Source organism: Lepisma saccharinum, chromosome 18 (genome assembly GCF_977018435.1).
Source record: "Lepisma saccharinum chromosome 18, izLepSacc3.1, whole genome shotgun sequence".
Taxonomy (NCBI): Eukaryota; Metazoa; Arthropoda; class Insecta; order Zygentoma; family Lepismatidae; genus Lepisma; species Lepisma saccharinum.
In genome coordinates this window covers 53,444,281-53,460,223 of record NC_139246.1, presented here as the reverse complement: position 1 = coordinate 53,460,223, position 15,943 = coordinate 53,444,281, and positions in this window count along the sequence as shown.

Genomic DNA, 15,943 nt, shown 5'->3' with positions numbered 1-15,943 from the left:
ATGACCTGCAGTTCGTCTGACGATGGTAGGTTCGTCATGGTATCTTCCAAAATCTGTAACTTGGATTTAATTTCTTCCAACGTGCCGGCGAATTCTTCTTGTAATTTGGAAACAACAACATGCAAGCGTTCTACATCAATATCCTTCACGACGGTTTGAAGTTCAGAGAAATTCTTTTCGATTGCCGAAGTTCGTTCTTCGATTTCGAGTTTCAATTTTTCCAAATCTTCATTTTTCGATTGAAATTGTTGTAATTTGGCCAAATCATTTTGAAGCTTATCCACGCTCAACTGTATATTTTGAACGTTGTCGTAAGAAGGTACGTCGACATAATTTTTTATGAGCGTTTTCAGTTCGGAATCGATTTTCAGAATGGGGTCGAGACATTGCGTTTGGAGCGTAGCGATCTCCGACTCTAAACTTTTGTTTAAGGTCTCCTGCAAAGCGATCAAATCGCTCCTCAACTTTTTAATTCGGACGTCGAGCATGAGAATCTCTTCTGCGTGGTCTACACGCTTGGTGTTGCCGAAAATGTCGTTAGGCATTTTTGGTTAACGGTTATTTATAATAGGATAGACGATTCGTAATTCTACGAAGAGAGGAATGAGTTTGTCGTAATCTCCTAGGAGTTGAACGTAAAGATAATCTCCTGCAGAAACATCGTACGTAATGTTAGAAAGCATCTTGTCGTGCTTGATTCGAAAAATGTTCTTGCCGGTAGATATTTTGATTTCGCCTACGTTTTCCGGATTCACCGTGATTTGAAGTTTTCCATCGATCGGAATTTTGTAAAAATGTAAATTGTTGTTGAAGACGTAAAACATCTTGCCCACATCGTCATCCAGTTTTGTCCAAATGCTGTTAAGGTGAACGATGAGTAGACCATTGAGTTTAGTTAACACGGAAGGTAAGAGGTTATTGGAATTTATTGGTGCAGTTTCCATAATGGTCTGTTTGCGAAAACCGAAAAGATTCATTGTTCCTGTTATTTAAATTAAATTTCTACATGCTGTGCCCCTTCATAGATCGAATAAAGAGAAGAGAAGAGAAGATTTTATCTGCAGCGATGCAATTCAAAAGGCTCGAGAACATGTAATTATGAAGAAGAAAAAAGTAAGAGTTGAATTTAATGAGCCTCGTGTTTAGAGCGAGCCTTAACGACATAATTACAACTTGCAACTTTTCATCGCCCGAGGGCCCCTCTTTTCCTCCGTCTGTTTTTGAAGAATGGCAAAAAACACAGCGGACTTCATGGCCATGGGGTTACAGTTAACACACGTCACATTTATCGCTTCCATTACAGTGGCCCCACTCTCTCGTGTGGATTTGACAATCGAGAACGCATAACTTGTTGTCTCTGCCATCCAATGCGACCTTGGTTACACGCGTCGTGTACAATTCGTGTAATTTATTCGCAATGCGATGATCGGTGCTGAGTTTTCTTTTATCTTGAAACAGACATTCTTTGTAGTCTTTCATGGTAAATTTACTGGTACTAATTTTTCCCACCCCTTTCGCTTTCTTGATCTCTTTCTTATCTGCAATCTTGACGCAGTACATTTTGGCACGAAGCCCCGCAAATTCGCTGATGTAATTACCAGCCGCTTCGTCTTTGAACTTTCCTATGGTCATTTTATTTTCCGTCGAATGCAAGTGATGGCCTGATGGTAAGTTACTGAAATCAAAAAGATGCTTCATCTTAGTCAGATCACGTTCGAGGCTTGGTGTTTGGATTAGAAAAATGAAGCTATCCGTGTCAATGTAGCATATTTGGATGTTATCTCCGTAAAAGAGTTGAAACCGGTCGTAGTACGATTGGTACATGTGCAATTTTGATAGTTCAAGGACGGTGGCACCTATGGCAATCGGCTTGTTGAGCATCACTTGCTTCTTGTTCTTCTCGACGAATACCAGATTCTCGTCGAAAATGGTGAAGTTTTTGAAGTAGGGGGACGCGACAATCTTTTCGAATTTCTTTTCGTCCGTGACTAACGTTGCGTCGATGTAATTACGCACGTTCTCCATCGTCTTGCCGTAGATGGCGTTATTGAACAGTTTGTACAGATCCTTGTCTGCAGGCGATGTCGATTGCGCTCTGCGTCGTGTGTTCTCGGCTATGTAGGGTTCCAGCCACCTGCTCTGCCTAAATTTCAATCCTCTGTGTACTTTCTTCAACTGCAAGCCGTGACGCACGTAAAATTGGAGGAGTCGGTAGTGCACAACGTAATTCGACTTGTTCTCCATGCTCAGTATGAGTTTTGGCTCCGATGATCCTCCAGGTGGCTTCTCTTTGGTGGGGGCCAGGGCCAATCCGTGATGTTTCTCGTGCAGCGTTTCGGGATAATCGAGATCCACTTCCAAGAAACAGCCCCATTCGCTATCTTCGCTCCAGTTGAGAAAATCATCCTCGCAGGAGAGTTCCTCTTCGGTCATCCACGCGTAGTCGCCGATGGGAAGACACTGGGACATGGAGTGGCCATACAGGTTGTTGACATCCCAGTAGACGATGTAGGTGTTGGGCTTCGATGCATCGTAACCAGGCGTACGAGGATTATTTGCCTGAGCATGGCGTCGGGGACATTGGACGATGCCACCGCGTATCGCACTCTCCATGAAGGCATACTGTTCCTTCTCTGCGATGAGACCCAGTTCCACCTTGGTGTATTTCATCATCGATTCCCAAGTCAATCCCGGCGTCGTGAAGAAATACGCAGGATCCAACTTGTAGATCGAGATGCATCTCTTGCGAAACGACTCGAAAATGTCCATGAGGAGAGTCACGTCCAATTTCAAATACAGGTCGTGATAATCACGAAAAGTTTGGCAATTGAAGGCCGTCCACACACTACGGGCGTGTTCGTAGTCCTCTTCGGAACAGACGTCCTCCGTGAGATGGGAATAAAATGCCTCCCGGGGTGGAAGTTCCGTCTCGTCAAATTTGTCGAAATCGTTGACGTACTCGTAGGGGTAGACGCCCTTGCGACGCAACAGATTCAAATTTTCAGCTCCTCCCGAAAAACACATTTGCTTGGTGGCCACAAGATCTTCGTCGCCGAGTTGAGCTGCAAGGGTGGCCAGGCTGGAGGACAGGAAATTGTACGAATCCAGGATTCTAACTTCCACACTTCCTCCTTCTTCGAGAAGGATCCACACTCTCACCGCGATGTACTTCTCACTCGTTCTCGGAATGATACTGATTCGAGAAGTTATGTTGTAGAGCTCTTTGACGAACAGATGCGTATCGTACTTCTCCGTGTAATGCAGAAACACGGCAACGAAATGCGACTCCTTAATCTTAAGATTGCACGAATTACAGATCGTGTTCAGGAATAATCCATTCTGATGGTCATGGTGTATGACCTTGTGATTTTCGGGGGTGAAAGCTTGGTCACACTCCGCGCATCTTGTCGCCGTGTCATGTCTCCGCTGTTGTTCCGTCGTGAGAGCAGGTGGAGAAACGTAAGAGCCTTTCAGGCTGGGTGCAAGTTCTTTCGCGCATTCCGCTATCTTCTTAACAAAATGTTTTGCCGCATCAGGTCCGCAATACAAGATGACATCATTCAATTTTTCTCCGTAGATGGAGAAACTGCAAGGCTCGTGGTGAAAAATTTGGATTGTGCTTGAGGTAGAGGGATCAGGGTTGCAAGACGTCATGGGAACTTGGAAGCTTTCAAAGTCGGCATAAAGGACAGCGGGATGGTGGAGAAGAGCCTGGTGTTTCTGAAATTTCATCTTGGTTCCGGGTTCCGGCATGACATCTTCGGGTTCTGCAGTCACGGAGCCAAAACACTTGTGCTGTTCTTTCGTCTTCTTTCCCACGCGAAAAATTCTCAAACATCGATCGCAAATTTCGATCTTATCGTGATGCTTGCTGATCTGTCTTCCTACTAATCGTGAGAAATTCCGTATCAAACTGTAACGGCCATCTACAAGCAAGAGTCGAATTACATTATTCTGGCTTCTCACAGGTCTTAACACACGAATGTTGTCGGAATCGTCAACCCCAAACACGGAAATATCGATATCTTCTCCTTTTTCCTCTCTATAGTTTTTTTCAAATTGATTGATCTTATTCAGGGGGCACAGGATAGGAAATTCCTCTCATCATATTCTCGTATCTCCTCTCGTATCGTCTGTAATTGGACAGGCGTTGGGGGTGATTATTAGCTGGGTGTAATGCGGCGATGACAGACCATAGGAAACTCTTCGCATCATTACTTTTTATGTTCAACACTGCATTTTGCTTTTTTTTTTGTTTTTTTGTTTTTTTGAGCGCTGCGTAACGGTTTGAAATTGCAGACTCGAAGCTCTAACATGTGGCTGCGACCGCAAAGACTCCATCCACTTCCACGACCTTCAAACTCTTCTTGTTTTTGTCCCAAGTGCTCGAATAGCCGTGTCACAATTTCCTCCAGATCGTCGTGATTGCTCTCATGTAAACCTTCGCACCCTACATAAAAGCTGAAAGTGCTTGACTCGGACGAGACAACTTTCTCATACAGCAGGGTCAAGACGAGATGAATTTTAATTGCAACATTAACGAGGCAATCCCGTAATTGATCGACTATCGGAGATTTCACATTGTCGAGGAAGGTGGTCGAGTCACATTTTTCGTCAGCTCCAGATTTATACGTCATAATGCGTGCACTTTTATTCAAAGCACCGCCGCATTCATGCCCATCAGTGCGAGATTTCTTTGCCGGAGGGACTACGACATCATGTTCTGGTAGACGACATTTTTTCAAATGCCTAGCAATATTAGGTTTAGAAATTAATTTTCCACAGTTGCAACATGCCACTTTCCCGCAAAGACCGGAGGGACCTGGTTGCGGTTCCATTTTTCCTCTGTTATTTATATATACAGATAAATTTTTTGGGGGGGGGGGGGGTTGGTAGGGGAAACCACACTGAAACAGAAGGAAAAAAGTTGAAAAAATGCTAGACATTTTTTTTCCTTCCACATATATATATATTATTGGCGAGCCCAACTTAAGAGTTCAGTATGGGGCTTATGGCAACAGCGTTGCCGCATGGTGTGCAGTAGAAGAAAGCTCCAGCCCACATCGAGCGTCTGCTGTGGTACACGCAACAACAAAAGTTAGTGGTCAACGGGGCTGTTCACTGCCAAACTTTTCCTCTAGAGGCGCCAGCCCTGTTTGTCCCTAAATAATTTCGTTCGTCATCTGGTTGCTCTAAGCTTTACATTGGAGTGCGATAGGATGGCTATTCAAACGTTATTTTCAACGAAGGTAAAAACTTCTTGTGTAAATCGATAACAAAAATTGTTTACCAAAGCTTTAGGATTATGTAGCAAGTCATAAATTTCTGAAAATTACGTTGTCCTGAACCTAAGAATTAATATATTAAAGCGCAACGACAGGGTAGCTCAGACGGGCTAAATATAGTATATTTATGCACAAAGAGCACTAAACTAGACGTTATTTTGGTCGTCCCTAGCTGCTATGGGTCTATAATTTTAAAAAAAATAGATTTTCTGCACTACGGTTTTATGTTTCCTCTTGTTGCAACTTGCAAGTATGTGCAATTCAACGGCAGGAGTAGGAATCGGGAAAACTACCTAAATTACAAAAAAAAAATGTATTAAGTGGATAAGCGCATAATATTTATTATTATACACTATGCCCTATCCTATAACTTAATATTAACATATGTTTTCTTTGTATGAAGCAGACATTTCCCCCTCGTATTTTCGTCCTTTTAAGATTATAATTCCTGTAAATAAGAAAATCCTAGAGGTTGCGAGATATGAAACAGAATGTAACATATTTCTTGTAGTAACTATTCTTCTCAATAAATATGTATGTATAAAATAGAGAACTATATTTACTAGCTATGAGGAAAAGTATGATATCACGATAAAAAATAAGTCGGGTATTAATAACAACTAGCTATAAAAAAAAAAGTGCAGTCGCGTGGAATTATTATGTATTATTCTTTACCAGATTCACAAGAATAAAACACTTAAATTGTGAAAATTCAAAGTGACGTAAACAAGTGCTGTGCAAATTTAATGCTATTTTTAGATCCGATATCTTTTCTGTTATTAACAATCGTCTTATTAAAATTTTTAGTTTCACAACACTGATGTTCCGATATAATTTCCGATGTTAAGATGAAATTAAACTTGCAATTTAATGTAATAGCAGCACGTTCAGCATCAAATTCCCCTTATATTTAAATATGGGAGAACAATTGCCTATCAAAAGCGTGGGGTCACAACATGGGTGCTGGCACCTACAATAGTTTGCTTTGACTGGAACATACAAGAATGCATGACTTGGTGGGAAGCTGGTCATTCTTGCAGCTGTTGGTCCACAATAATGACGGTCCGTGGAGGAAGATTTGAAAATAACTGTTTCCGAATATACTTTTTATACGTCTTGCTCTCTATTTTATCACAGTGTTTTTCTTTCCTTTATGCACATAAAGGCAACAACGTTACCACTGCTCTATCGGGGAGGCCTCTTTCACATTTTTCGGTGCACTGTCTCATTTGAAACAGAACAGTGTTCATTATAATACCGGCATACACCAAAAGACCCCGGTCGTCGCATTTTAATTAAGGGATTAGGGTTCCATACCCTGTGGAGGCATTTAAAGGTTCGTATCTCACATAAAACCGTAAGTCCGTCTAGTCCCAATTAACATATCTGTGCAGAAAAGTGAATTTAAAACTCAATTAATCAAAACTAGAGGTGTGAAATAGATAAAGTTCTGTTGTATTTGTGTAATAGAAAAAAAAACAGACATTGGAAATATTCAATCTAAAATGCTCTCGCTTTGTGTCCATCAGTTAACGTTATTACCTTTCAAACAACAAGTTCCGGATTAAATTTACTTAGGTATCTCATAAATCTATTCCCTATTTATGCATTTGCATCAAACTTTACTATCTGGAAAAAAACTGCTCGATCATTTTATGTTCTTTTAATATAATGCTATCTAACTTTTTATAATAGTTAGTCATCCTTTGGGAAGAGCAAGTAAACCGGGGGTATTCCCGCTAGATCCACCAATGCATACAATATGCCTGTTTTCAGAGAAAAATTCCCCAAAACAAGAAAGCCCACACACAAATAATAAATTTCTTGACCTGGCCCCAAGACGGAAGCCTATTCACGAACTTTTGCCTGACCATTCCCCACCCCCCTTCCTTCTTCCCGACACGTGTTTGCAGCAAGTGGCAACAGGCGAATGGCTGTTATTTTTGACTCCCCAAATCGCGCTTAACATAAGAAAGGAAAGCACATTTTTTGAATGTTCTGAATTGTAATAGAAAGTATAGAGCATCAAAACCTTACATTTCCTCTCCTTTTTGCATATTTATTATTTTCTCTTCGCATGTTAATAACTTTTGTTTCTGGCAGAATGGGGATGGGGATCTCAAAAGTAAAAGCCCATAACGGCCCATACTAAACTCTTAACTTGGGCTCCTCTATAGACGCAAACAGTATGTGTGTGTGTGTGTGTGTGCACTGTTGTAGGAGGTAAAAAATATGCGACATGTAAGTGTGTGTATCAATTTTTTTATGACTCCTCTTGAATATGTGTGTATCAGACGCAAAACAAAATATAAATATATCATGAAAAAAATAAAAACTTACCTTTCAAGAGAGATAGAGAGACTTCAAAAAACTTGTAGCTCACTAAAAAAAACTTCCACGATGATATGTATGTATGTATACTGCCAGACAAACAAATTAAAAAATACTGAACTGCCACGATTGACGTTCACCTTTCAAGAGAGATAGAGAGACTTGAAAATAAACTTGTAGCTCACTAAAAAAAAACTTCCACGATGATATGTATGTATGTATACTGCCAGACAAACAAATTAAAAAATACTGAACTGCCACGATTGACGTTTCACTATGATAGGAAGAAAACTGCTACGTTTATATAGGAATCCCCACCCCACAGGACCACCCCTCCTTTGGTGGGGTGATGACCTGCAGTCGCTTCGAGGCTCGAAACACGCAGTAGGCCGGCCGGATGATGATATCTCTCTCGCTATCCATCATTCAAGCAGAGCTGCGTGAGAAAAGAATTATTCCCACGCAGGTTGGATGATTGATGACCTGCAGCCGGGCCGCCTCGAGGCTCGAAACACGCAGCAGGCCGGATTAGAGATGATATCTTGCTTCTCGCGGGCAAAGCCGCGTGACGGGAGGAGAAATTCCACGCAGGCTGGATGATTGATAGCCTGCATCCGGTCGCTTTGAGGCGACTCGAAACACGCAGTAGGGCGACTGGCTGATGATATCGCTCGCTTTCGGGTGGAGTCCTCGCGAGGAGAATTTTCCACGCAGATCAAATGAAAGCGGTTGTCGCTTTGAGGTTCGAAACAACATGCAGTAGGGTGGGGCAGATGATGAGATGATATCTTGCTTCTGGCAGAGAGAATTTGTAGTCGCCCCAAAGCTCGAAACACGCAGTAAACTAAAACACAATAAGCGCTATAGTCAATGTCCTAGCAATAACCCCCCCCCCCCGTTTGTGGTACAAACAAACAATACTATACTTTTTCAACAAAAAACTTTTCAATGCACACAATATTTTGTAGGGGACAAATAGCAAATAAACAGGCATTGACAGTTCCACCCATACTTTCGTCGTCCCAAGGCCGACGTATACAGCAGGTTGTTAACATCAGCTCTGGCAATTGTTGAGAAATAGTGACGTCAGTTTGACTGGGACTTTTGAGGTTTTGGTGAACGCCAAATGAGTAAAATGAATTTTTGATGTTTTGGCACTGTTTTCTTTGCTGTGAAACATCGTCAGCATAATAAATAAGCACGCGCGCGTGTGTGGCACATCGTTCCCGAGGTAGGTTTACAAAGGTCACGATATACAAACATTGGTCCCCGGGACTTTTGAGGTTTTGGCGAACGCCAAATGAGTAAAATAAATTTTTGATGTTTTGGTGCCGTTTTCTTCGTTGCGAAACATCGTCAGCGTAATAAATGAGGCGCGCGTGTGTGTGGCACATCGTTCCCGAGAGAGGTTTACAAAGGTCACGATATACAAACATTGGTGTCCCCGAGACTTGGAAGATTACGATAAGATGAGAAGATGAGAGGATGAGAGGATGAGAGGATGAGAGGATGAGAGGATGAGAGGATGAGAGGATGAGAGCTCATCTTTCACTCATCACTGCTTTTTCTGCACCGTGAAACATCGTCAGCGTAATAAATGAGGCGCGAAACGGGGAGAGAAAGTAAGTTTTTGAGGTTTTTGTGGTCGTTTGGTCAAGAAATCAGAATTGGCCTCAAAGGTACATTTACTATCTACTCCCTTATTCTAACGAAAATTCCGGGCACGCTACTGCATTCATTATCGAAAGATTTGAAGCAAATGACTATGTTCTAGATGCATGAACTTGGTCACCTAACCTACCAGGCGATTGTAACACTATCGTTCAGAATTGTCCAAGGCTGCCTGCAAGTAAAGGGGTGTTTGGGTGAAGTGGGAAAAACAATGAAATTTTCCTTCTTCTTCAGGGCGGAACTCTTGCAGACGGGAGTTAGCTAATAGTCTGGAATTAACTTTTTGTGGCCACCAGATTATTCATATGGGAACTTGGTGGGTGGGTGCCTATTGTCTCAAGGACCGCGCACTTTGTCACGGTTGACGGTTTCTATTTGGATTGGCAGCTGCGAGTGTTTGGTTTAGAAAATTCCCCGACTGATCCGTATTGGTTGGATAACCCACTGCTTTGTAGAACGGTAGCAGGCTGCCACTGGCTCGAGTAGTTACGACATTTCTTGGTTTGCAACATATGCGGGTGTTTTTGTGTGAACACACCCAAGCAAGTTCAGTGAGAGTTAAGGAACATTTCCGTAACTTTATATTGAATTATTAAAATGTACAAAGTTCTGATTTCTTTTATTACTAGAGTCTGTGGCGGAGTGGTTAGGACAGAGCGCTTCGACGCCAGAGGTCCAGGGTTCGAATCCCAGCCTGATCAAGGATATCGTCACTCATCCTCATCTTAGCCAAAAGTGGCACAAAAAGCGAAGTAAAATAAATCAATCAATGTATTATATTGCTAGATTCCGCATATGAGCAGGGCAGCCTTTTACCAATTACTATTGTAAGCAGTTTCTATTGACCAAACAACATTACACCATTAAAATTGTTTTACGTCAGAACAACCACACTTTCTCCTTCATCAAGATATCATTCCATTCTTGTCCGAGATCTACTCGATGACGAAATGGTAACGGTGTCGATTTGTTATCAAGGCCCTTCCGGCTTCAATCCCCGGTGGAGACACAATGCATAGTGGGTTTGGAACTTCGAACTGTAGATCAAGTATCCACTAGGCTTTCTGAACATGAGATGGTCTGAAACAAACAATCATACTATTTCTCTAGATCATGGTTGTCCTTCAGGGAATTAAGGCTCTGAAAATGAATATGTGCCTTAATTTATATGCATTGCCCACACATAAGTAATTTCTAGGGCTGAGCCGATACCGATACCCTTGGTATCGGTATCGGAAAGTATCGGTTGGGATTGACGTACCGATATCGACCGATACTTTTCCGGCATTTTGGTCTTTCACGAGTTCCGCAAAATATTCTCTCGACCCTTTCTTATTATCCTGTAAATTATGCAAAAATCATAACATCCTTTAATTTTCCACTAGTTTTGTGTAAAAAAACTGATTTTTGTTATAAGGAAAGTAAAAAAACTTGGTAAATTCATGCATATAATTAGATTGGAATACTTAAAATCGTTTCATCATACATTCTGAATTAAAAGCTTCTCAACGTGAAGGAAAATTTCATCTTCCAAGTCTCACTCCGGAAACCCTATATTCCAAAAAAACGCTTTTTCCTTTCGAACCGTTCACAATTAACTACCTATTAGAATACATATTTACATTCAGCGCGAGTAAGGTATCTGCTCTCAATAACTGCAAAACCCTTCAGTGCAGGTGGAGTTAAGCGAGACACTAGATAGCCCTTGTTACGATCTTTACATATACTCAAGTATGTATAGAAAACAATAAGCGTAGTGATTTGTCCAGCACTGCAGAGCAGAGAATTGTATGAGATAGAGCTTATGATTCATATTAAGTTGATTAACATGCGGTAGTTTTTGGTTAATTACTTCTGTTTAATGCTCCATATCACAAACTAACTATTTATTTATTTCTGGCGGAGCAAGGGACGGAAAACCGGTGGATAGAACGAAATAACTATTTACTTTGGGAGCCCTCAAATCTGATTTGCTTACCTAATCACCACTGCATATCCAACCCAGCACATGACGATTTGATAGCAAGAGGAGAAAAGTTACAGAAATATTATGAAACAGATATTGGTTCATCATTGCCAGCTGAATTATTGTCCCTCTCTAAAGTGACTTATAAAAAGTTTCATGTGTATACATGACTTTGTAAAACTTCTGTTTGAGAAGTAGAATACAATTCTACCTAGCTCTCCAGAGGTATACCGACCGGACAGCACAGCACGCTACGACGCCAGAGGTAACGGGTTAGAATCTCGGCCTGGACACGGGTGTTCCTTGTGAATATTTCTCCATCAATATCATCCTAATTTCACTTATACTCATCGTCGTGAACAGCCAAAAGTAGCAGAAATACAACGCTAAATAAAAAAAATCAAATCTTTCCAGAGTTCCACGTATGTGTTTACGTACACACACATAGAAGAAATTTAATAACAGCAAAAGGGTTGACATTTCTTTCCACAAGTTCGTGTATTTTGAAATACCTTCATGGCGTGGTGCATAATTTGAAAAGTTTAGAAAATATCTCTATGTGTGTACTCTAATATTGTACAAATATTCAACACATCATTGTCTATTTTCATAATAATAAACTGGGTAAATATTGTCCGTTTCATAATAGTTAGATATTTCATATAAACGAATTGAACAGCGACACTATATTGGAAATGCAGTATTTACTTCTTTTATTATTTTCACATTTGTAAACGTAATTGAAAAATAATTGTTTTCCTCCATTTAAAATCAAATTCCTACCTCTCCTCTGTTACGAATTCTGAAGCTCATGTTTTGAAATTCGAAAAGTCTAGCATAATTCCCTTACAGTAGTTTTCGGGATGAAAATAAACTTTCTTTAAGTTACCTAGCAACGTCCGTTTCCATCGACAACAAGAAGCATGGCAAGCTCTAAAGAATTGCTTGTTATTATACCCCCTAAACATTTAGTTAAAACAGGCACGATGTAGATATTTTCGCATTGAGTATAACAATGTATACGTTATTGTATCTAGGCTGAATCTTTTTCTTATGTAGATGTCACCCTTGTTTCAGGCACCTTTTCAAAACCAGGAGTTCATTCATCTGTGTGTGATCTGTGAGAAATATAATGTAGATTGACAATGAAGACATGAATCAAACAATGTGTGCAAAAGAAATGCCCGTGGAAACGGTTTGCTAAGGATTTGAAGAAAGGGCATTTTCACCCTTAAAAATGGGCCGATTGAGCGATTTTTTAATTTTCTCGGCCTTTTGGGACAATTTCATGGGTTTCCTTCATGGAGAACATTTATGTCAGTGAGTGAGTGAGTGAGTGGTGGGATTAGGGCTTATATATATATATATATATATATATATATATATATATATATATATATATATATATATATATATATATTGGATTTGATTTGATTTATTTTACTTCGCTTCTTGTGCCACTTTTGGCTCATTTGCGAAGATGGGGATGAAGTGATGATATGATGAAATTGATGAATGGACACTCACAAACATCCATCCCCAGGTCGAGATTCGAACACAGGACCTCTGGCATCGTAGCGCAATGTGCTAACCACTCCGTCATGGGGGCCGGCCCGAATTTTATAAAATTTACCGGTTCCGTTAATCCGGAGTATATTAAATTAAACATGTACTATGTATGTATTAATTAATAGTGTTAAAATGTATACAGTATATGCTAACATGGAATCTCTTCTTTGTCAAAGTTTGTTCTAAATACACTCAATGCTCGAATAGACTAATCGGAAGTGGATCTACAGTTTACAGTATAATTGAAACCACTGTGCAGTTTGACTTCACCTGGAATCGAACTCGGGACCCTTTTAAAAAGCTGCAGTGTCATCATTACGTCCTGAACTGCTTATAAGTACACGCCATTAAATATTTATTACAGAGACGAAAAATGTTTTTGTATATTTTTAAAATTTATTGAATTTCGTTTGGTCGATAAACCGCATTTTCGAATAAAGTTTACTCTGATTTATTAGTTTTTGACGTAATCTTTTTCTCAGGATGTGACGTTACGGTGAAGGTCTGGTGTATTCGGTAGAAGCAGCAATTGCAAGCACTTCTTCCTACTTTCCTAATAGCTTTATTTTTAATATAACTCCACTGCGGGTAGACGTCCACAGGAGGGAGAACGGGGGAGAGAGTGACACTCATGATAGGGAAGGTACGAAAGGATGAGTTCTTGAAAGAGAGAGGGATGAACAGACCGAACAAGAAAAAAATAGCAAGAGAAGATAAATGGAAAGAGATAGATGTTGACACTCAGACAAGGAGCTAGCGGGGAAAGATAAAATATGATACAGAAAGAGAGATGTGAACTTACAGGGTAAGAGAGTAAAGGGAAATAGAAGATAGAGAGCAAGAAAGACGGACACAAAGATATAGAAAGAGAGGCAGAAGCAGACAATGGCAGTGAGAGAGAAGTATGTGCAGAGAAAAAGAGAAATGGTGAGATAAGGAGAGAGTAATAGAGATATGGAGAAAAATAGAGGTTGATGAATATACAGATATACAAATATAATAAGAGTGAGATAATAAATAATAAAGAGGGAAAGAGAGAGAGAGAGAGAGAGAGAACTGACAGGGTAGAAAAGAGAAAATAGAAAGACAAAGAGAGAGAGGTTGACATATAGGCAATGAGAGAGCTGGGAAAGGAAGATTGAGACAGCAAGAGAGTAATGGGAAGATGAAGATAGAGAGGGACACATAGAGATATAGAAAAATAGGACAAGCAAAGAAAGTGAGAGAGAAGAGAAAATGCAAAATAAAGAAACAGAAATGATAAGAAAAATAGGAAGAGAGTGAGATTGATGCAAAAGAAAATACGAGTGAGAGTAAGCGAATAATATCGAAAGGAAGAGAGAGAGGGAGATAAAGAGGAGAATTGACAGAGTAAAAGAAAGAAAAGCGAAGAGAAAGCCAGAGAAAGAGATAGGTAGCAAAAGGATAAGAGACAGAGGGGGGCAAGAAGACAGACAGAGGCAGATAGTGAGAGGGGGAGAGAGGTAAAGGAAGACAAGAGCAGGGAAGGGAGGGGGAAGTGGAGAAAACACAACAAGGCCATCTTGCATGTTGTGAGGAAGCCACCGGGACACATCTTCAGGCCTTAATTGACGGAACCGCAATACTTTTACGTTAAGTGCAATTTATGGAAGATCGCATCCATGAAGGTTTTGCGTTGCGAAGTCGAACAGCCTCGTCCTAACCCAGTTCCGACTGAACACACAGCAACACCTGCTGGATAACTGGCAGAAGAGGAAAAGAAAGGGTAGAAGAGGAAAAAGATGCCTTTGAGATTGGTGGAACCCACTTCCGATGGATGAGAGTTTAACGGCCCTTTGTTCTCACGCAGCCGAACATACATCCACACAAATGAATCCCTGCACGGCAACAGGAAGGCTTCAGAAATAAGGAAGTTTGGAAAGGTGAAATTCCAACAGGAAATGTGTTGAATCTTCGTTCAAGGTAGTGAAACAGATTGGTTCCGGCCAATCTGAATATTCGCAATGTGTATCTTGATGCTGGACTTTTGCACTTATGCACAGATTGGGTAATCGAGACTGCACTTACAGTTTAAAGTGGTATCCGAACCACTATATGCCTCCACCGGATATGGAACCCGGAAAACCATGATCACAAGGAGACGACTTTACCACTTCGCCATCAGGGAGGCTATAGCACTAACTAACTTAATATGATTATATTAATATGGCAAAATATGATATAAATATGTAAAATGATGCAAGTACGTAACATCCAAAAATTAATATTTATTCCACATTGCCACACATATTCTTCAATTTTAATTACAACTAAATGCACAATTAATACACAGAACTAGCTATTTAAATATTTACTTACGAAACAAACTACTACACAGTCAATTTGATTTGATTTATTCTTTTATTTCCCTTTTTGTTCCACTTTTAGCTAATTTACGAAGATGGGAATGAGTGATGATATGATGAAATTGATGAATGGACTCTCACAAGTATCCATGCTCAGGCCGGGAATCAAACCCGGGACCCCTGGCGTCATAGCGCGATGTGCTAAACACTTCGCCACGGGCGACGGCTCAACACAGTCAAGTACACAACAAATGAGCATAATGAAACAGTGTTTTGTGTGTGTTAAAAATAGCACAATAACCATTACTTGCTTTATCACCTCATTAAAACACCTTTTCGGAGAATTTCTCCCTATTCTGGGTGTTTCTAGCTTAGATTACATTCCGCTGAAATAGACTGCCGGCAAAATCAGTTCTGTTTCCTTACACAGAAGTAGAAAAAGTGTGTGAGAGAGGATTGATAAGAAAAAGAGACAGAGATACAAAAATAGAGGGAGAGTGAGCGAATGAGATCGAAAGGGTGGAGGGAAAGAGATAGTGAGAGAAACAGAGAGACAGACGGAGAGAGAAACGGACACAGAGAGATATATAGAAAAGAGAGAGGCAGAACAGAAAATTCGAGGGAGAGGAGAATACGCAGAGAAGGAAAGATAAATGGTAAAAAATGAGAGAAAGAGAGACAGACACAGAGTTAGAGAAAAGAGAGAGGCAGGAGCAGAAAAAGCGAGAAAGAGGAGAGTTTGCAGAGATAGAAAGATAAACGCTAATAAAAAGAGAGAGAGAGAAATAAAAGAC